Genomic DNA, 24,130 nt, shown 5'->3' with positions numbered 1-24,130 from the left:
TTCCTTCTTCCGTGTTTCTATTTGTGCGTCCGATAATGCAGCAGGAATTGACCAATATCGAGGAGAAATACGCGAGGTTACACACTGTGTTTGACGCTACCGTGTTTCTGCCTCCGACCAAAATATTTCCCAGCAGCAACGCGGACTTTTAATCTCGCCTATAGGCAGGTAAGTCGCTTGTCTGGAGCGCCATCTAGTGGTGTCCGTCATCGGCCCCACCGATCTTCAATCTGCACTGACCTGAAATGTGCGATTGCAACACGAGGCCCAACCTCCCCTCAGATATTTATTCATATTTATTTAGTATCAGTTAAGATCTGATTTTGACAACCCTGTCCCTCCTTCCTCCTCTCCTCTCTTCTCCACTCTTCTCCTCTCCTCTCTCGTCTCCTCTCGTCTCCTCTCTTCTCTTCTCCTCTCTTCTCCACTCGTCTCCTCTCGTCTCCTCTCTTCTCCTCTCGTCTCCTCTCTTCTCCTCTCTTCTCCTCTCCTCTCGTCTCCTCTCTTCTCCTCTCGTCTCCTCTCTTCTCTCTCTCTCTCTCCTCTCTTCTCCTCTCGTCTCCTCTCTTCTCCACTCTTCTCCTCTCGTCTCCTCTCTTCTCCACTCTTCTCCTCTCGTCTCCTCTCTCTCCTCTCCTCTCGTCTCCTCTCTTCTCCTCTCGTCTCCTCTCTCTGTCTCCTCTCTCCTCTCCTCTCGTCTCTCTCTCTCTCTCTCTCTCGTCTCTCTCTCTCTCTCTCTCTCTCTCTCTCTTCTCCTCTTCTCTCTCTCTTCTCGTCTCCTCTCGTCTCGTCTCCTCTCTCTCCTCTCTCTCTCTCTCCTCTCTCTCTCTCTCTCTCTCTCGTCTCTCTCCTCTCTCTCCTCTTCTCCTCTCTCTTCTCGTCTCGTCTCTCTCTCTCTCTCTTCTCCTCTCTCTCCTCTCTTCTCGTCTCGTCTCCTCTCGTCTCCTCTCTTCTCCTCTCTTCTCCTCTTCTCCTCTCGTCTCCTCTCGTCTCCTCTCGTCTCCTCTCTTCTCCTCTCGTCTTATCTCGTCTCCTCTCTTCTCCTCTCGTCTTATCTCGTCTCCTCTCTTCTCCTCTCTCTTCTCCTTTCGTCCCCTCTCGTCTCCTCTCGTCTCCTCTCATCTCCTCTCCTCTCTCTCCTTCTCTTCTCCTTCTCTTCTCCTTCTCTTCTCTCTCTCTCTCGTCTCTCTCTCGTCCCCTCTCGTCTCCTCATCTCCTCTCATCTCCTCTCGTCTCCTCTCTTCTCCTCTCTTCTCCTCTCTTCTCCTCTCGTCTCGTCTTGTCTCCTCTCGTCTCCTCTCCTCTCCTTCTCCTCTCGTCTCCTCTCGTCTCCTCTCTTCTCCTCTCTTCTCGTCTCCTCTCTTCTCTTCTCCTCTTGTCTCGTCTCCTCTCTTCTCCCCTCCTCTCCTCTCGTCTCGTCTTTAGGCCCTCCTGACCACAGTGACGTCTCCTCACATTGAGATCCACGAGGGCACGGTGCTTCTCACCGTCAGGACGTGCTACAACATTTATCTGGCGAGTCGTAACCTGATCAACCAGACCACGGCCAAAGCCACGCTCACGCAGATGCTGCACGTGATCTTCACCAGGATGGAGCAGCAGGCCGTGAGTTTGAACTCAGAAAACACACACTGTAAACACTGTAAACACTGTAAACACTTAAACACTTTAAACACTGTAAACACTTTAAACACTGTAAACACTGTAAACACTGTTAAACACTGTAAACACTGTAAACACTGTAAACACTAAACACTTTAAACACCACTTAAACACTGTAAACACTGTAAACACTGTAAACACTTTAAACACTGTAAACACTGTAAAACACTTTAAACACTGTAAACACACTGTAAACACTTTAAACACACTGTTAAACACTGTAAACACTGTAACACTGTAAACACTGTAAACACTGTAAACACTGTAAACACTTTAAACACTTTAAACACTGTTAAACACTGTAAACACTTTAAACACTGTAAACACTGTAAACACTGTAAACACAAACACTGTAAAACACTGTAAACACTAAACACTGTAAACACTGTAAACACTTTAAACACTGTAAACACTGTAAACACTGTAAACACTGTAAACACTTTAAACACTTTAAACACTGTTAAACACTGTAAACACTTTAAACACTGTAAACACTGTAAACACTGTAAACACTGTAAACACACTTAAACACTGTAAACACTGTAAACACTGTAAACACTTAAACACTGTAAACACTGTAAACACTGTAAACACTTTAAACACTGTAAACACTTTAAACACTGTAAACACTGTAAACACTGTAAACACTGTAAACACTTTAAACACTGTAAACACACACTGTAAACACTAAACACTTTAAACACTTTAAACACTTTAAACACTGTAAACACTGTAAACACTTTAAACACACTAAACACTCTAAACTGAAAACATTCTGTTCCACCTTGTGATGTCATCATGTGGTGATACAGGAAGAGCTCCACTGTGTTTTTAAACTCCACACACCTTCACTAGAATCATCTGGATGGTTTCAGTCCTGGAGAGTTTTAATGTTTGTTCTTCAGGCTCTGGAGGCTCAGGAGCAGGAGAAGGAGCGTTTGCGTCTCCCTCAGAACGTCTCGCCCGTCCCCGGCGAGAGGAGGTCCGTGTCCCCGCGCTCTGACGGGACCCCCACCCCCGAGCCCCAGAACTCCCCCTCCCCTAAAGCCAGCGCTGTGGACCTGAGTGCGGCGGATCCTACGGCGGACGCCGCGGCGGATCCTACGGCGGACGCCGCGTCGGATCCTACGGCGGACGCCGCGTCGGATCCTACGGCGGACGCCACGGCGGACCACACAGCAGACGACGGCAGTGCTAATGCTGACCCCGCCCCCTCGGACCCTGACCCCGCCCCCTCAGCTCCCCCCGCCCCCCAGCCCGACCAGCAGGGGGCGACAGAGGCACCTGCAGTGAACGGGGAGCAGGAAAACGGCGAGTCCATGAATGGAGAAGAGCGCCCCCCGACCACGGCGTCAGGTAACGTCACGCTCACATCAAACTCACAATCATCAAGTTCAGAGCCGAGCAGGAAATATTTCTGGACCAGGAGTTCAAACGGGACCAACTTAAAGCTGCACTGTGTCACTTTTCTGCTGGAGGCTCCGTGTATAAAGTCAAAGCTTCATCTGTTTCCTCCTGTTTCTGTTTCAGATTCTGTGTTTGACGACGAAGCTGTGGACACGACTCTCCCCCCGACTGAACACACACCTGACACTACAGGTAACACACACACACACACACCTGACACTACAGGTAACACACACACACACACACACACCTGACACTACAGGTAACACACACACACACCTGACACTACAGGTAACACACACACACACACCTGACACTACAGGTAACACACACACACACACCTGACACTACAGGTAACACACACACACACACCTACAGACACTACAGGTAACACACACACACACACACACCTGACACTACAGGTAACACACACACACACTGACACTACAGGTAACACACACACACACACCTGACACTACTACAGGTAACACACACACACACACACACACACTGACACTACAGGTAACACACACACACACACACACACACTACAGACACTACAGGTAACACACAACACACACACACTGACACTACACTACACACACAGGTAACACACACACACACACACACACACACACACTGACACTACACTAACAGGTACACACACACACACACACACACACTGACACTACAGGTAACACACACACACACACTGACACTACAGGTAACACACACACACACACACACTGGTACACTACACTACAGGTAACACACACACACACACTGACACTACAGGTGACACTACAGGTAACACACACACACACACCTGACACTACAGGTAACACACACACCACACACACACAGGTAACACACACACACACACCACACACACTGACACTACAGGTACACACATAACACACACACACACACACACACCTGACACTACACACACACACACACACACTGGGTAACACACACACACACACACACACCTGACACTACAGGTAAACACACACACACACACACCCTGACACTACAGGTAACACACACACACACACACACACCTGACACTACAGGTAACACACACACACACACACCTGACACTACAGGTAACACACACACAGTAACACACACACACACACCTGACACTACAGGTAACACACACACACACACACACACCTGAACACTACAGGTAACACACACACACACACACTGACACTACACACAGGTAACACACACACACACCTGACACTACAGGTAACACACACACACACACACACACACACACACACACACCTGACACTACAGGTAACACACACACACACACACATGACACTACAGGTAACACACACACACACACACACACACACACACACACCTGACACTACAGGTAACACACACACACACACACACACTGACACTACAGGTACACACACACACACACACACTGACACACACACTACAACACACACAGGTAACACACACACACACACACACTGACACTACAGGTAACACACACACACACACACACACTGACACTACAGGTAACACACACACACACACACCTGACACTACAGGTAACACACACACACACACACACCTGACACTACAGGTAACACACACACACACACCACACCTGACACTACAGGTAACACACACACACACACACACACCTGACACTACAGGTAACACACACAACACACACACCACACACACACCTGGACAGGTAACACACAACACACACACACACACACACTGACACTACAGGTAACACACACACACACACACACACCTGACACTACAGGTAACACACACACACACACACCTGACACTACAGGTAACACACACACACACACACCTGACACTACAGGTAACACACACACACACACACACACACACACACACACACACTGACACTACAGGTAACACACACACACACACACACACTGACACTACAGGTAACACACACACACCTGACACTACAGGTAACACACACACACACACACACCTGACACTACAGGTAACACACACACACACACACACACACCTGACACTACAGGTAAACACACACACACACACACCTGACACTACAGGTAACACACACACACACACACCTGACACTACAGGTAACACACACACACACACACCTGACACTACAGGTACACACACACACACACACACACTGACACTACAGGTAACACACACACACACACTGACACTACAGGTAAACACACACACACACACACTGACACTACCACTACAGGTAACACACACACACACACACCTGACACTACAGGTAACACACACACACACACACACACTGACACACACTACAGGTAACACACACACACACCTGACACTACAGGTAACACACACACACACACTGACACTACAGGTAACACACACACACACACCTGACACTACAGGTAACACACACACACACACACACCTGACACTACAGGTAACACACACACACACACACCTGACACTACAGGTAACACACACACACACACACACACCTGACACTACAGGTAACACACACACACACACACCTGACACTACAGGTAACACACACACACACACCTGACACTACAGGTAACACACACACACACACACACCTGACACTACAGGTAACACACACACACACACACACACCTGACACTACAGGTAACACACACACACACACCTGACACTACAGGTAACACACACACACACACACACTGACACTACAGGTAACACACACACACACACACACATCTGACACTACAGGTAACACACACACACACACACACCTGACACTACAGGTAACACACACACACACACACCTGACACTACAGGTTAACACACACACACACACACACACACACACACTGACACTACAGGTAACACACACACACACACACACCTGACACTACAGGTAACACACACACACACACACCTGACACTACAGGTAACACACACACACACACACACTGACACTACAGGTAACACACACACACACACACACTGACACACTGACAGGTAACACACACACACACACACACACACACACACACTGACACTACAGGTAACACACACACACCTGACACTACAGGTAACACACACACACACACACCTGACACTACAGGTAACACACACACACACACACACACACACCTGACACTACAGGTAACACACACACCTGACACTACAGGTAACACACACACACACTGACACTGACAGGTACAGGTAACACACACACACACACACACACATCTGACACTACAGGTAACACACACACACACACACACACACTGACACTACAGGTACACACACACACACACACACACACACTACACTACAGGTAACACACACACACACACCACACACACATCTGACACTACAGGTAACACACACACACACACACCTGACACTACAGGTAACACACACACACACACACACTGACACTACAGGTAACACACACACACACACACACACACACCTGACACTACAGGTAACACACACACCTATTAAATAAGAGTCAGGTTTGTGGAGATGCGAGCTCGCTCACAGTAGGGTTAGATGTTTTTATACGACTTTCAGTGCAATACTCAGATCCAAAATGAAAAAGAAAAGTTACATGATGGAGCTTTAATTAAACGTAGAAGCTCTGCTCCAGACCATAACCCTCCTCCTCCTCTTCCTCTTCTTCCTCTTCTTCCTCTTCTTCGTCCTCCTCTTCCTCCTCTCCCTGTCTCTCAGATCAGACCCAGGCTCCTCCTCCTCCTCAGCTCAGACTGGAACAGAATGGATTTATAGAAGATCGTTCATCTGTGTCGTCTGGAGACCTGCTGGTGAGTTCAACACCTGGGACATGCACTCTACATGTAGAAACACAGACTTTATATACACACACATATGCACTTTATATACACACATATACACATATATACACTTTATATATATACACTTTATATACACTATATATACACTTTATATATACACTTTATATACACTATATATACACTTTATATATACACTTTATATACACTTTATATACACTACTTTATATATACACTTTATATATACACTTTATATACACTATATATACACTTTATATATACACTTTATATATACACTTTATATACTACACTTTATATACACTTTATATACACTTTATATATTTTATATATATACACTTTTATATATCACATTTATATACACTTTATATATACACTTTATATATAACACTTATATATACACTTTATAATACACTATATATACATTTATATACACTTTATATATATAATACACTTTTATATATACACTTTATATATACACATATATATATATATACACTTTATATATACACTTTATATACACTATATATACACTTTATATACTCACTTTATATATACACTTTATATACCCAAACACAGGACTGGGGACACTTTACCGCTGTAACTCTGTGTCCTCACAAACATCTGGAGCTGTGTTGTGTTTCCTGTTCACACTTCTGCCACAAGAGGCGCTACAGGACCCAGACTGTCTCCAGACCCACAGCTCCTCCTCCTCCTTTTATAACGGGCTGCTTCTTCTTACAAATGATCTTCTGTGTCTCTTGTAGGACCCAGACTGTCTCCAGACCCACGGTTCTGCTCGGTTCTCTCATGTGCTACAGAAAGACGCGTTCCTCGTGTTCAGGTCTCTGTGTAAACTGTCCATGAAGCCTCTGGCCGACGGGCCCCCAGACCCAAAGTGAGTTTAAACATGATTAAAAACATGTTTCATTTAAGTGTAACTTAAACAGCCCCAACTCTCAGATACAAACATCAGCGAGCGTGTGTGTTCTCCGCTCTCCTGCAGGTCCCATGAGCTGCGCTCTAAGATCGTGTCCCTGCAGTTGCTCCTGTCGGTCCTGCAGGGGGCGGGACCGGTCTTCAGGACTCATGAGATGTTTGTGACGGCCATTAAACAGTATCTGTGTGTGGCTCTGTCCAAGAACGGCGTTTCGTCCGTCCCCGAGGTCTTTGAACTGTCCCTCGCCATCTTCCTCACGCTGCTGTCACACTTCAAGATCCACCTCAAGATGCAGATCGAGGTCTGGACCGGGACTGGGACTGGACTGGGACTGGACCTGGACCGGGACTGGACCAGGATATAAAAAGGACTTCCTCTTGACTTTATGACTCTTATTTTTTCCAGGTTTTTTTCCGTGAGATTTTTTTGACCATTTTAGAAACATCAACAAGTTCATTTGAGCACAAGTGGATGGTGATCCAGACCCTCACCAGGATCTGTGCAGGTACCACACACACACGCACACGCACACGCACGCACACACACACACACACACAGACACACACACACACACACACACACACAACACACACACACACACACACACACACACACACGCACAGGTACATGAAAGTGTAAAAAGTGGGCGGTGCTTCCTGGTGGAGCAGGTTTGTGGTTTGAGTTTTAGACTCGTGACCCTGTCCACAAACCTGGAGGAGGGTTCTGATTGGACCTGGATCACACCTCAGACTCAAACACACACGAATCAGAAAAACCTCTGCAGGTGTTTCTGATGAGGGAACAGTGCTGGTACCTGACGGACTCTTCAAATAATCCACTTGGCACAAAACCTTCTGTGTGATCTGTGTGATGTGTGTGATGTGTGTATTGTGTGTGATCTGTGTGATCTGTGACGTGTGACGTGTGACGTGCTCGTGTCTCCAGACGCCCAGTGTGTGGTGGACATCTACGTGAACTACGACTGTGACCTGAACGCTGCAAATATCTTTGAACGACTCGTGAACGACCTGTCCAAGATCGCACAGGGCAGGAGCGGACAGGAGCTGGGGATCACTCCTCTGCAGGTAAAACACACCTGTGCATGTAAAACACCTGTGCATGTAAAACACACCTGTACAGGTAAAACACACCTGTGCATGTAAAACACACCTGTACAGGTAAAACACACCTGTGCATGTAAAACACACCTGTACAGGTAAAACACACCTGTGCAAGTAAAACACACCTGTGCATGTAAAACACACCTGTGCATGTAAAACACACCTGTACAGGTAAAACACACCTGTACAGGTAAAACACACAAGCCAGGATCTTATACTCATGCCTCTACAGGTGTATGTACATGTGTGTAAAAAAACACACATGTACAGGTGTAAATGTTGTTCACTCACACACGGGTCACACCTGTAAACACACGCCTCACAAGTGTCTGAACCCTGACCCTGACCCGAACCCTGAACCCTGACCTGAACCCTGACCCGGACCCTGCTGTGGTGTCCACAGGAACTGAGCCTGAGGAAGAAGGGTCTGGAGTGTCTGGTGTCCATTTTAAAGTGTATGGTCGAGTGGAGCAAAGACATGTACGTGAACCCCAACCTGCAGGCCAACCTGGGTGAGTCTGAAACTACAGTCTGCTATAAAACACATAGATCATATTGAGATGTAGTGAGATGTTTGTGAGTCGTCTGCTTCACTGTGAGGACACTGATCCTCACATCACTGCTCCCTGTGTCTGTGTCTGGGTCAAATGCTCAGCACTTTCCTACAGACAGATTCAAACTCACATTCTTCTCCTCCTCTCTCCCTCATCTGTCCTCCTCCTCTCCCTCTCTCCAGGTCAGGAGAACTCCAGTGACCCCGAGGCGGCAGAGGTCAGACCCTCTGGTCGCAGGGACAGCGTTGGGTCTTTAGACTCCACCCTCTCATCCAGCGCCGCTCAGGCCGACCACCCTGAGCAGTACGAGGTCATCAAGCAGCAGAAGGAGATCATCGAGCACGGAATAGACCTGTGAGCGAGACCACTTTAACCTGCTATGAACACTGCACTGACACTTTAACCTGCTATGAGTACTGCACTGACACTTTAACCTACTAGGAGTACTACACTGACACTTTAACCTGCTAGGAGTACTGCACTGACACTTTAACCTGACTAGGAGTACTGCACTGACACTTTAACCTGCTATGAGTACTACTGACACTTTAACCTGCTAGGAGTACTGCACTGACACTTTAACCTGCTAGGAGTACTGCACTGACACTTTAACCTGCTAGGAGTACTACACTGACACTTTAACCACAGACCTGTGAATGCTGCAGACTTACACTTTACTCATTAAAGTGTCTGTACACATACATGATTAAACTACAGCCCAGACGGCTCCACAGACACTGTCCTGTGAGTACTGAGTCCACTCTGATACTCAGACACTCAGACACCAGTGTCTGAGCTCTGACCTGAGAGTACCACCACGCACTTTAACCCAGAGTATCTGAGGTTTAGACTCCACAAGAAGAAGCAGCAGGAGGTGAAAGTTCTCAGATCAGAGGGTTTCTCAGGCTGAAGCTCCTGTGACCTGAGAGAGATTAAACAGATGATTGTCCAGAGTTTGACTCAGACCAGGACCAAACTCTTATGAGTGTGTGACTGATGTGTGTGACTGATGTGTGTGACTGATGTGTGTGACTGATGTGTGTGACTGATGTGTGTGACTGATGTGTGCTCAGGTTTAACGAGAAGAGGGAAGTCCAGGACCTGCAGGACCAGGACCTCTTATAACCTCTTTATATTGTGTATTACTCGTCTATTACATGTGTGTGTGTGTGTGCCGTGTGTGTGCCGTGTGTGTGCCGTGTGTGTGCCGTGTGTTGTGTGTGACATGCACCCGTTGTATGTTCACAGGTTTAATAAGAAGCCAAAGAGGGGGGTCCAGTACCTGCAGGATCAGGGGATGCTGGGGCCCACGGCCGAGGAGATCGCTCAGTTTCTGCACCAAGAGGATCGTCTGGACACAGTGAGAGACAACACACCCGTCCACCTGTCCCCGCCCACTCTGCTCTATACCACCTATCCCCGCCCACTCTGCTGTGATCACCACCCCCTCTCCCCCCAGTTTATGAGTAAACACCAGATGTTCTCTGTGTCCGTGTTCCTCAGACTCAGGTGGGCGAGTTCCTCGGAGAGAACAGTAAGTTTAATAAAGAGGTGATGTACAGTTACGTGGACCAGCTGGACTTCTGTGGGCGGGACTTCGTGTCTGCGCTCCGGATCTTTCTGGAAGGATTCAGACTCCCCGGAGAAGCTCAGAAGATCGACCGGCTCATGGAGAAGTTTGCAGCACGATACCTGGAGTGTAACCAGAGGTACTGACATGACTTATACACACATTTACCACGTTCTACTACACGCACCTTTACCACGTTCTACTACACGCACCTTTACCACGTTCCATTACACACACCTTTACCACGTTCTACTACACGCACCTTTACCACGTTCTACTACACGCACCTTTACCACGTTCTACTACACGCTCCTTTACTACGTTCCATTACACACACCTTTACCACGTTCTACTACACGCACCTTTACCACGTTCTACTACACGCACCTTTACCACGTTCCATCACACGCACCTTTACCACGTTCCGCTAGACGCACCTTTACCACGTTCCGCTAGACGCACCTTTACCACGTTCTACTACACGCACCTTTACCACGTTCTACTACACGCACCTTTACCACGTTCTACTACACGCACCTTTACCACGTTCCACGCACCTTACACGTTCTACCACCTTTACACGTTCTACTACACGCACCTTTACCACCTTTACCACGTTCTACTACACGCACCTTTACCACGTTCCGCTAGACGCACCTTTACCACGTTCTACTACACGCACCTTACACACGCACCTTTACCACGTTCTACTACACGCACCTTTACCACGTTCCATTACATGCACCTTTACCACGTTCTACTACACGCACCTTTACCACGTTCTACTACACGCACCTTTACCACGTTCCATTACACGCACCTTTACCACGTTCCATTACACGCACCTTTACCACGTTCCATTACACGCACCTTTACCACGTTCCGCTACACGCACCTTTACCACGTTCCGCTAGACGCACCTTTACCACGTTCTACTACACGCACCTTTACCACGTTCCATTACACGCACCTTTACCACGTTCCGCTACACGCACCTTTACCACGTTCCGCTACACGCACCTTTACCACGTTCCGCTACACGCACCTTTACCACGTTCCGCTACACGCACCTTTACCACGTTCCGCTACACGCACCTTTACCACATTATGATCCTTATGTTGTACAGGATTTAAACGCGTCTTAAACATATGACACTGTGGGTCTGTTTGTGTGTCTAAAGTTTATGTTCATACACCTGCACCTGTCTTCACCTGTCTTCACCTGTCTTCACCTGTCTTCACCTGTCTTCACCTGTCTTCACCTGTCTCTTCTCTTGTCTCCTGTCTCCAGTCAAACCCTGTTCGCCAGCGCAGACACGGCCTACGTCCTGGCCTACTCCATCATCATGCTGACCACAGACCTGCACAGCCCTCAGGTCAGAACTACTACTACTACTACTACTACTACTACTACTACTACTACTACTACTACTACTACTACTACTACTACTACTACTACTACTACTACTACTACTACTACTACTACTACAAATACTACTACTACTATAAATACTACTACTACTATAAATACTACTACAAACAAACACGCCACGGACTGAACCAGGACTGACTGTTGGGCCGAGCTTGGAGGTTCACCTTAGAGGTAAGATCTTAAGACCGAGCCCAAGCCCGACCTGACCCGAAATTCGGGTCGGGTCGGGCCTAAAATGTCAATCATTACTTCGTCGGGCTCGGGCTTCAAATAAATATATGTTTATAAAATGTATGCTAAAACGATGTGTGGATACTAAACTAAGGAATACTTGTTATAAAATAAATAATATGGATAAAACAGAGAAGTAATGTAATGTAATTGCTATTTAACTACTAAACAGGATCGGCAGAGCCAGAGCTCTGCGCACGTGAACGCCCCCTCTTCAATTTAATAATCTTCCCCTCCGCAAGTCTGCATCTATTTTGACCTGGTGTCCCCAATATGGAGGAGCAAGAAGTTAAACTAAAGGCAGGAGAACTGAAAAGACAAACACGCACCGGTAAGAGTGAGGTGTGGAAAAGCTTCAAATTGATTGTTGAAAATGCTACAATGCAAAGATCACACGCTGAAGGATCAAGTCAGAGAGAGAACATACGCACACTGACCTCCTAAGTCACACCTGTCAGTCCTGGTTCCTCCTGACACCTGAGTCCTGTCGTGTCTACAACCACGCCTCCTCGACACAATTGTGCAAACTACCTGCTGAAACCACAGTAAGACCCGAGCTGCCACCATCTACCACCAGATCGCCGGAATGACAAAGAGTTACCATCATGTACACACCTACACACTGTCACACTGTCACACTCCTACACACTGTCACTCTTACACACTGTGTGTCACACACGACCTCCTCACTACACACTGTGTGTCACACGACCTCCTACACACTGTGTGCACACATCCACTACACACTCCACACACTGTCACACACCTCCTACACGTCACACTCTTACACACTACACACACACTGTGTGTCACACACGACCTCCTACACACTGTGTGTGACTCACACACTGTCACACGACCCTCTACACACACTGTGTGTCACACACGACCTCCTACACACACTGTCACACACGACCTCCTTACACACTGTGTGTCACACGACCTCCTGTCACACACTGTGTGTCACACATGTCACTCCTACACACTGTGTGTCACACATGTCCTCCTACACACTGTGTGTCACACACGACCTCCTACACACTGTGTGTCACACACGACCTCCTACACACTGTCACACGACCTCCTTACACACTGTGTGTCACACACGACCTCCTACACACTGTCACACGACCTCTTACACACTGTGTGTCACACACGACCTCCTACACACTGTCACACGACCTCTTACACACTGTGTGTCACACACGACCTCCTACACACTGTGTGTCACACACGACCTCCTACACGACCTCCTACACACTGTGTGTCACACACGACCTCCTACACACTGTGTGTCACACACATGACCTCCTACACACTGTGTGTCACATGACCTCCTACACACTGTGTGTCACGTGACCTCCTACACACTGGGTGTCACACATGACCTCCTACACACTGGGTGTCACACATGACCTCCTACACACTGTGTCACATGACCTCCCGTGTGTGTCTGGTGACCTCCCGTGTGTGTCTGGTGTCCTCACATTTGTGTCTGGTGTCCTCCCCGTGTGTCAGGTGTGTGTCAGGTGTGTGTCAGGTGTTGTCAGGTGTGTGTCAGGTGTGTGTCAGGTGTGTGTCAGGTGTCAGGAGTGTCAGGTGCGTGTCAGGTGCGTGTCAGGTGCGTGTCAGGTGCGTGTCAGGTGCGTGTCAGGTGTGTCAGGTGTGTCAGGTGTGTCAGTGTGTCAGGTGTGTGTGTGCAGGTGTGGTGTCAGGTGTGTGTCAGGTGCGTGTCAGGTGTTGTCAGGTGCGTGTCAGGTGTTGTCAGGTGTTGTCAGGTGCGTGTCAGGTGTGTGTCAGGTGCGTGTCAGGTGCGTGTCAGGTGCTGTCAGGTGTGTCAGTGTGTCAGTGTGTCAGGTGCGTGTCAGGTGCGTGTCAGGTGCGTGTCAGGTCAGGTGCTGTCAGGTGTGTGTCAGGTGCGTGTCAGGTGTGTGTCAGGTGTGTCAGGTGTCAGGTGCGTGTCAGGTGTGTGTCAGTGTCAGGTGCAGTGTCAGGTGTTGTCAGGTGTGTCAGGTGTGTGGTCAGGTGCGTGTCAGGTGCGTTGTCAGGTGCGTGTCAGGTGCGTGTCAGGTGCGTGTCAGGTGCGTGTCAGGTGCTGTGTCAGGTGTGTCAGGTGCAGGTGTCAGGTGTGTCAGGTGCGTGTCAGGTGTGTCAGGTGTGTCAGGTGCGTCAGGTGCGTCAGGTGCTGTGTGCAGGTGCGTGCAGGTGTGTCAGGTGTCAGGTGCTGTCAGGGTGTGTCAGGTGCAGTGTCAGGTGTGTCAGGTGTGTCAGGGTCAGGTGTGTCAGTGTCAGGTGCGTGTCAGGTGCAGTGTGTCAGGTGCGGTGTCAGGTGCGTGTCAGGTGCGTGTCAGGTGCGTGTCAGGTGTTGTCAGGTGCGTGTCAGGTGCTGTCAGGTGCGTGTCAGGTGCTGTCAGGTGCTGTCAGGCGCCCTCCTGACGTGTCCCTGTCCGCAGACGTGGCGAGTGAGAAGCAGAGGCGTCTTCTGTACAACATGGAGATGGAGCAGATGGCGAAGACGGCCAAAGCTCTGATGGAGGCGGTGAGCCACGCCCAGGCGCCGTTTTTCAGCGCCACCCACCTGGAGCACGTACGACCCATGTTCAAGGTACAACAACAACAACACAACCACACACAACTACACACAACTACACACAACTACACACACAACCACACACAACCACACACAACTACACACACAACTACACACAACTACACACACAACACACACACACACTACACACACACACAACACACACACAACTACACACACACTACACACAACTACACACAACTACACACAACACACACACAACTACAACACACACACAACTACACACACAACCACACACAACCACACACAACACTACACACACACACTACACACACTACACACACACACACACACACACACACACACAACTACACACACTACACACAACTACACACACACACACACACACAACTACACACAACTACACACACACACACTACACACACAACTACACACAACCACACACAACTACACACACACACAGTACACACACACTACACACACAACTACACACACACTACACACAACTACACACAACTACACACACACACTACACAACCACACACACAACACATACACACACAACTACACACAACTACACACACACTACACACACACACACACACAACTACACACACACTACACACAACTACACACAAACTACACACAACCACACAACTAACTACACACAACAACTACACACAACTACACACACAACAACTACACACACAACACACACACACTACACACAACTACACACAACTACACACACACTACACACACAACTACACACAACTACACACAACACACACACACACACACACTACACACACACAACTACACACAACTACACACACACACACAACACACACACTACACACAACCACACACAACACACACAACTACACACAACACAACAACACACACACACACAACACACACACAACTACACACACAACCACACACAACTACACACAACTACACACACAACACACTACACACACAACTACACACACACACACACTACACAATACACACAACAACACACACTACACACACACACACACACACACACACACACACAACACACACACACTACACACAATAACACACACACTACACACAACACACACACACACACACACACAACTACACACAACTACACACACAACTACACACAACTACACACAACTAACACACACAACAACTACACACACACACACTACACACAACTACACACACACACACACACACAACACACAACAACACACTACACACAACTACACACACACACACTACACACAAACTACACACAACTACACACACACACACTACACACACAACTACACACAACTACACACACACACTACACACACACACACAACTACACACAACTACTACACACACAACTACACACACAACTACACACACACACACACACACACACACACACAACAACACACATACACACAACTACACACACTACACACACAACTACACACAACTACACACACACACACACACACACACACACACACACACACACACACACACACACAACTACACACACTACACACAACTACACACACACAACTACACACACACACACATACACACAACACAACACACACACACACCACACACACACACACACACACAACACACACAACTACACACACACACACACACCTACACACACACACACAACTACACACAACTACACACAACACACACACACACAACCACACACACTACACACACAACACACACAACACACACACACACACACAACACACAACCACAACACACACTACACACACAACTACACACAACTACACACAACACACACACTACACACAACACACACACAACACACACACACACACACACACACACACACACACAACAACACACACACACACACACAACACACACACACACACACACACAACAACACACACACACACAACTACACACACAACTAACACAACACACACACACACACACACAACACACACACACACACACACAACTACACACACACAACACAACAACAACACACAACCACACACAACTACACACAACTACACACACACACACACACACACACTACACACACAACTACACACACTACACACACACACACACACAACTACACACACAACTACACACACTACACACACAACACACACACACCACACACACACCACACACAACTACACACACAACTACACACAACTACACACAACTACACACACAAACACACACACACAACTACACACACAACTACACACAACTACACACAACTACACACAACTACACACACACACACACACACACACACTACACACAACTACACACAACTACACACAACCACACACAACACACACAACTACACACACAACTACCACACAACTACACACACAACTACACAACACACACTACACACAACCACACAACACACACACAACTACACACAACTCACACACACACTACACACAAACACACAACACACACAACTACACACAACTACACACAACACACACACAACACACACAACTACACACAACACACACACACACACACAACTACACACACTACACACAACCACACACAACTACACACAACCACACACAACTACACACAACTACACACAACTACACACAACTACACACAACTACACACAACTACACACACACACTACACACAACTACACACTACACACACACACACACTACACACACACACTACACACACAACACACACACACACACACACACAACTACACACAACTACACACAAACTACACACAACTACACACACTACACACACAACTACACACAACTACACACAACACACACAACACACACCACACACAACCACACACAACCACACACACACCACACACCACAACACAACCACACACAACCACACACAACTACACACAACTACACACACAACTACACACAACTACACACACAACAACTACACACAACTACACACAACTACACACAACACACACAACCACACACAACCACACACAACTACACACAACTACACACAACTACACACAACTACACACAACTACACACACAACCACACACAACTACACACACACACACAACCACACACAACTACACACAAACTACACACACACACTACACACAACACACCACAACACAACTACACACAACCACACACACACACACACACACACACACACACACACACACACACACACTACACACAACACACACACTACACACAACACACACAATACACACACACACACACACACACACACACACACACACACACAACACAACACACACAACACACACAACACACACACACTACACACAACCACACACACACCACACACCACACACAACTACACACAACCACACACAACTACACACTAACCCTAAACGCGTCTGTGACTCTGGGTTAAACGCGTCTGTGTCTCTGGGTTAAACGCGTCTGTGACTCTGGGTTAAACGCGTCTGTGTCTCTGGGTTAAACGCGTCTGTGTCTCTGGGTTAAACGCGTCTGTGTCTCTGGGTTAAACGCGTCTGTGACTCTGGGCGTCTCTCTGGGTTAAACGCGTCTGTGACTCTGGGTTAAACGGTCTGTGACTCTGGGTTAAACGCGTCTGTGCTCTGGGTTAAACGCGTCTGTGACTCTGGGTTAAACGCGTCTGTGACTCTGGGTTAAACGCGTCTGTGTCTCTGGGTTAAACGCGTCTGTGACTCTGGGTTAAACGCGTCTGTGTCTCTGGGTTAAACGCGTCTGTGTCTCTGGGTTAAACGCGTCTGTGTCTCTGGGTTAAACGCGTCTGTGTCTCTGGGTTAAACGCGTCTGTGTCTCTGGGTTAAACGCGTCTGTGTCTCTGGGTTAAACGCGTCTGTGTCTCTGGGTTAAACGCGTCTGTGTCTCTGGGTTAAACGCGTCTGTGTCTCTGGGTTAAACGCGTCTGTGTCTCTGGGTTAAACGCGTCTGTGTCTCTGGGTTAAACGCGTCTGTGTCTCTGGGTTAAACGCGTCTGTGTCTCTGGGTTAAACGCGTCTGTGTCTCTGGGTTAAACGCGTCTGTGTCTCTGGGTTAAACGCGTCTGTGACTCTGGGTTAAACGTGTCTGTGTCTCGTTTGTGTTTGTGTAGTTGGCGTGGACTCCTCTCCTCGCCGCCTTCAGCGTGGGTCTCCAGGACTGTGACGACCCTGACGTGGCGTCTCTGTGTCTGGAGGGAATCCGCTGCGCCGTGAGGATCGCCTGCATCTTCAACATGCAGGTGACGCACCACAACACGCCGTTTAGACCTGGTCTAGAGTAGGTCTAGACCTGCTTTAGGCCAGGTTTAGTCCTGCTTTAGACCTGTTTTAGACCTGTTTTAGTCCAGGTTTAGTCCAGGTTTAGTCCTGTTTAATCGTCCGTGTGTTTCTCAGTTGGAGCGGGACGCGTACGTCCAGGCCCTCGCCCGCTTCACTCTCCTCACCGCCAGCTCCAGCATCACCGAAATGAAACAGAAAAACATCGACACCATAAAAACCCTCATCACTGTGGCACACACCGACGGAAACTACCTGGGCAACTCCTGGCACGAGGTACGGGCACAGAGGACACTACAGAGGGCACTACAGAGGGCACTACAGAGGACACTACAGAGGGCGCTACAGAGGGCACTACAGAGGGCACTACAGAGGGCGCTACAGAGGGCACTACAGAGGGCACTACAGAGGGCACTACAGAGGACACTACAGAGGGCGCTACAGAGGGCACTACAGAGGACACTACAGAGGGCAGTACAGAGGAGCAAGACAGAGGGCGCTACAGAGGGCGCTACAGAGGGCACTACAGAGGACACTACAGAGGACACTACAGAGGGCACTACAGAGGGCACTACAGAGGACAAAGACAGAGGACGCTACAGAGGGCACTACAGAGGGACACTACAGAGGACACTACAGAGGGCACTACAGAGGACACTACAGAGGACACTACAGAGGGCACTACAGAGGGCACTACAGAGGACACTACAGAGGGCACTACAGAGGACACTACAGAGGACACTACAGAGGGCACTACAGAGGGGCACTACAGAGGGGCACTACAGAGGGCACTACAGAGGACACTACAGAGGACACTACAGAGGGACACTACAGAGGACACTACAGAGGGGCACTACAGAGGGGCACTACAGAGGGCACTACAGAGGGCACTACAGAGGGCACTACAGAGGGCACTACAGAGGGCACTACAGAGGGCACTACAGAGGGCACTACAGAGGGCACTACAGAGGGGCACTACAGAGGGCACAGAGCCCTGTGGGTTGGATCCCGGAGGTTGTGGGTTGGATCCTGGAGGTTGTGGGTTGGATCCCGGAGTTTGTGGGTTGGATCCTGGAGTTTGTGGGTTGGATCCTGGAGTTTGTGGGTTGGATCCTGGAGGTTGAGGGTTTGATGCCTCTGTGGTCTCATGTTAAACTTTGTGCTGTTCTTGTTGCAGATCCTGAAGTGCATCTCTCAGCTGGAGCTGGCACAGCTGATTGGCACAGGGGTGAAGGCGCGGTACATCTCAGGAGTGTCCCACAGCAGAGAGCCTGGCATCAGGGGCCTGCCGTCGGGCACAGAGGAGTTCATGCCCCTCGGACTGGGTAAGGGCCACGTTCAACCAGAAATAAAAAATATTTACAGAAAAATGACGACACAACGGCGCCCAGTCGTACAAGTGTCGCCCACTAAGAACCTGAGACTGGAGAAGGAAGAGCGGGCGTCGCGGCGGGCGTCGACCTTTAACACCTTCAGTACAGTGTGTGTGTGTGTGTGTGTGTGTGTGTATGTATGTGTGTACAGTGTGTATTGACCCGTGTGTGTGTGTACAGTGTGTATTGACCCGTGTGCATGTGTACAGTGTGTATTGACCCGTGTGTGTGTGTGTGTACAGTGTGTATTGACCCATGTGTGTATGTGGTGTGTACAGTGTGTATTGACCCGTGTGTGTATGTACAGTGTGTATTGACCCGTGTGTGTGTGTGTATGTGTGTGTGTGTGTGTACAGTGTGTATTGACCCGTGTGTGTGTGTGTGTGTACAGTGTGTATTGACCCATGTGTGTGTGTACAGTGTGCATTGACCCGTGTGTGTGTGTACAGTGTGTATTGACCCGTGTGCATGTGTACAGTGTGTATTGACCCGTGTGTGTGTGTATAGTGTGTATTGACCCGTGTGTGTGTGTGTGTGTATAGTGTGTATTGACCCGTGTGTGTGTGTGTGTGTATAGTGTGTATTGACCCGTGTGTGTGTATAGTGTGTATTGACCCGTGTGTGTGTGTGTATGTGTGTATAGTGTGTATTGACCCGTGTGTGTGTGTGTGTGTATATAGTGTGTATTGACCCGTGTGTGTGTGTGTGTGTGTATATAGTGTGTATTGACCCGTGTGTGTGTGTGTGTGTGTGTGTGTGTATAGTGTGTATTGACCCGTGTGTGTGTGTGTGTGTGTGTGTGTGTATAGTGTGTATTGACCCGTGTGTGTGTGTGTGTGTTTCAGGGGGGCTGGTGGGGAGTCAGGACAGGAGGCAGATGGCTCATCTTCAGGAGTCTGTGGGAGAGACGAGTTCTCAGAGTGTGGTGGTGGCCGTCGACCGGTCAGGACCTTATTTACTTTACTCACAATTATTTATCACAATTATTTATCATCATTATTACTTACAGTTATGATCTGGATTATTACCAATCATTATTTATCATAATTAGTGCAAAGTAAAACCTTTCTCTTTGTAGAATCTTCACTGGATCCACGAGACTCGACGGAAACGCCATCGGTCAGTGTCCAGTGTCCCCTACACACACACACATACACACACAAACACACACAAACACATACACACACAAACACACAAACACACATATACACACATACACACAAACACATACACACACAACACACATATACACAAACACACACAAACACACGCAAACACATACACACACAAACACACACACACAAACACATACACACACAAACACACACACACACATATACACACATACACACGCAAACACACACACACACACACACACACACATATACACACACATACACACACACACACACATATACACACATACACACACAAACACACATATACACACATGCACACGCAAACACATACACAGACAAACACACACATATACACACATACACACACACACACACATACACACACACACACACACATACACACACAAACACACATAAACACGCAAACACATACACACACACACATATACACACAAACACACAAATACACACATACACACACACAAACACACACACACACACATACACACACACACACACAAACACACACAAACACATACACACACTACAGATGAAATTATCCTTATAGAAATTTTGAGGTGTAATATTCTGATAAACACAGAGTCACTTCTTTCACATAAATATTTCTTGTATATGTATGTATATATATATATATATATATTTTATATATATATATATATACATATATATATATATACATATATTTTCTTGTATATATATTTTAACATATATATTTCTTGTATATGTATGTATGTATGTGTATATAATATATATTTCTTGTATATATATTTTAACATATATATTTCTTGTATATGTATGTATGTATGTGTATATAATATATATTTCTTGTATATATATTTTAACATATATATTTCTTGTATATGTATGTATCTATGTGTATATATATATATATATATATATAAACATATATATTTCTTGTGTATGTCTAGTGGACTTTGTCCGTTGGCTCTGTGCCATCTCCATGGACGAGTTGGCCTCTTCACATCCAGCCCAGGATGTTCTCTCTGCAGAAGATCGTGGAGATCTCCTACTACAACATGAACCGCATCAGGCTCCAGTGGTCCAGGATCTGGCAGGTCATCGGGGACCACTTCAACAAGGTCAGAACTGCCCCTGCCCTACAGGGCGTCAGGGCGTCAGGGCGTCAGGGCGTCAGGACGTCAGGGCGTCAGGGTGTCACGGCGTCAGGGCGTCAGGGGTCAGGGCGTCAGGGTGTCAGGGTGTCAGGGTGTCAGGGCGTCAGGCGTCAGGACGTCAGGCGGACGTCAGGGCGTCAGGCGTCAGGACGTCAGGACGTCACGGTGTCAGGGCGTCAGGACGTCACGGGCGTCAGGGCGTCAGGACGTCAGGGCGTCAGGACGTCAGGGCGTCAGGGCGTCAGGACGTCAGGGCGTCAGGAGGGCGTCAGGACGTCAGGGCGTCAGGACGTCAGGTCAGGGCGTCAGGACGTCAGGGCGGGCGTCAGGACGTCAGGACGTCAGGACGTCAGGGCGTCAGGAGTCAGGGCGTCAAGGGCGTCAGGACGTCACGGCGTCAGGGCGTCAGGGTCGTCAGGGCGTCAGAGGACGGGCGTCAGGAGCGTCACGGGACGTCAGGCGTCAGGTCGTCAGGGTCAGGCGTCAGGCGTCAGGACGTCAGGGTGTCAGGGCGTCAGGACGTCAGGACGTCAGGAGGGCGTCAGGTCAGGACGTCACGTCAGTCAGGACGTCAGGTCAGGGCGCACGTCAAGGGCGTCAGGGCGTCAGGGCAGTCAGGGTCGTCAGGACGTCAGGCGTCAGGGCGGGTCAGGCGTCAGGTGTCAGGGCGTCAGGACGTCACGGTGTCAGGGCGTCAGGGCGTCAGGACGTCACGGTGTCAGGGCGTCAGGACGTCACGGTGTCCAGGTCGGGCAAGGGCGTCAGGGTCGTCAGGCGTCGTCAGGTGCGTCAGGGCGTCAGGAGGGCGTCAGGGCAGTCAAGGACGTCA

General features: G+C 48.4%; 1 pseudogene; it reads left to right on the top strand.

Moving 5' to 3' along the window:
- The window catches only part of LOC110169139 (uncharacterized), a 50,997-nt pseudogene that overhangs the window by 8,063 nt on the left and 18,804 nt on the right, over nucleotides 1-24,130 (top strand).

The sequence above is a fragment of the Boleophthalmus pectinirostris genome, unplaced genomic scaffold, assembly GCF_026225935.1.
Source record: "Boleophthalmus pectinirostris isolate CB_2022bp ecotype Guang Dong unplaced genomic scaffold, ASM2622593v1 HiC_scaffold_8, whole genome shotgun sequence".
NCBI classification, from domain to species: Eukaryota; Metazoa; Chordata; class Actinopteri; order Gobiiformes; family Gobiidae; genus Boleophthalmus; species Boleophthalmus pectinirostris.
This window is presented reverse-complemented; position numbering and strand designations above follow the sequence as displayed.